We start from the raw sequence: 1,859 nt of genomic DNA, 5'->3' as shown, positions 1-1,859 counted from the left end.
CATAATCTTTTGAAACAAAATTCAGAAAGTTTTACAGGTGAATTTGCTTTTTAGCCCTAAAACACACTTCTATGGAAGGAGTAAAATTAAGCTGGATACTTCCTTGAGTGGTGGAAGGAAAAGAGGAAATTACATGGAAAAGAAGAAAAATCCTAGAAATGAACCTCTCAAGATATTCTCCAGGCACATGAGTGGAAGAAGAACTGCTCTTGGTAAAGGGAAAGTAGCATGAGCCCCTGGTGACTTGGCTCTCTACCCTCTCTTCTTTCTGCGCTGAAGCTACAGAGCTCCTCAGAGCACTTTGAAAAACACCAAATAGTGGCAGAAATAGATGGAGCTCAAAGAATGTGCTGTTCCATCAACAACCAACATAAATAATGGATCCTTACAAATAGAACTGAAATGTTAACTGCATCCCAAATTAATGGTGCTGAAAAGAATGTATTATAGACCAGTGTCTCAGTCTAAATGTGGATGATACAGTCATCACTGTGCCCAGACATCTGGTACATAAACACTTGGATATTTTGGAGCAGGATGAGCAAACACAATGGCAAAGCTCTGAAAGGCGACTGGCCAACTGAGCAGAGAGGTTAGCAGAGCTGACCAGCACATGGAAACAAATTTTGCTTGCCCATTGACAGGACATGACTTGATTGCATAATGTTGAATTTTTTTTCCTTTTTTTTGTCCTTCATGTCAGATGGGTAATGTGCTGACATCATAACAAGGTTGGAGGGAGGCACATCTCACATGTGAGTGTGAAAACCCAATCATCACATGTATGAACCACAAAAGGATCTCAATATGCCTTTAAATAAGAATCTCAACTTTTAAAATATTTTGAAAACACTGAGCCTTATATCAGTATCGAAAAGTCAACTTTGAAATAAAAGGTTGTTTAAAATATTCTATTAGGCCAACTCAGAGTCTTCAAGGGGTGGAAGCTATTACTATCTCCCTATCTTTTGTAAAAATAAATAAATAAACAGGGGTAGATAACCTCTAAGTAAATTTGATAGGTGCAAAATTCTCTCTTTAATCATTTCCCCAATAATTATTTATCCTTTTTATCCAAGATGATAAAGAGCACTTATCCTCTTGTACCAGATACCATAGTATTTTAATAGAACATTTAAAATATGAGTAATATATCATAGATAAAATACTCAAAGGAAAGATTTGGAAAACTTGTAATACTAGTGCAGTGAAATTAACACAGCTTTGGAGTCAGACAAGCCAGAATTTGGTTCTTGTTACCAATTTATCAGTGGCATCTCGAAACCAAAGCAGTCTCAGGGACGATCAGAAAACCAAGGCCATCGAGTACATGTGGGGTTGGGGGAGCCTGGGACTGAAGACCCTATTCTTTATCTTATACTTGGAAGAATCCTAGTAAAATCCTAGAATTAATGTTCTGACACGAAGACAGGCAAGTCACTGACTTGCCAAAGAATCACATCATTTTCGAAGTGAGAGGTACTTTGGTCTCATCATCCAACCAACTCTCCCAGTTTGACTTGATGGTTAGACTGGAGAGAGGGTCAGAAGTATTGGTTTATGGGCTAGTTGTATGTAAGTATTGTCTGTGTGTGTGTCTGTGTGTGTGTGTGTGTGTGAATGTGTGTTTGTGTGTGTGTTCATCCTTACCTTATTGGTGGGCCAGTCCCAGTCCCATCTTAAAATCCAAAGGGGGTGAAATATAGGAGAAGAGCAATTCTGTTACTTTGCAGCAACCTAGTGATAGATCTACACAATTTAACATTCAGTTTCTTCCTAGAATTCACAGTTCCCCGCAGGGAGAAAATACTACCAAAGCCATTTTTTCTAATTTCATTTTGAGACTCATATACATTTCA

The 1,859-nt window shown here is 38.1% G+C and overlaps 1 non-coding gene across 1 annotated transcript; it reads right to left on the bottom strand.

The window, feature by feature from the left end:
* Positions 1–697: 697 nt before the first annotated feature.
* Positions 698–801, bottom strand: LOC129012008 (small nucleolar RNA U13). Its single transcript, XR_008493516.1, has one exon. It is a non-coding gene; the product is annotated as a small nucleolar RNA U13 (small nucleolar RNA).
* Between the last annotated feature and the right edge of the window lie 1,058 nt (positions 802–1,859).

The sequence above is a fragment of the Pongo pygmaeus genome, chromosome 14, assembly GCF_028885625.2.
Source record: "Pongo pygmaeus isolate AG05252 chromosome 14, NHGRI_mPonPyg2-v2.0_pri, whole genome shotgun sequence".
NCBI classification, from domain to species: domain Eukaryota; kingdom Metazoa; phylum Chordata; class Mammalia; order Primates; family Hominidae; genus Pongo; species Pongo pygmaeus.
The sequence above is the reverse complement of the archived record's forward strand: the minus strand, read 5'-3'. Positions and strand labels throughout refer to the sequence as shown.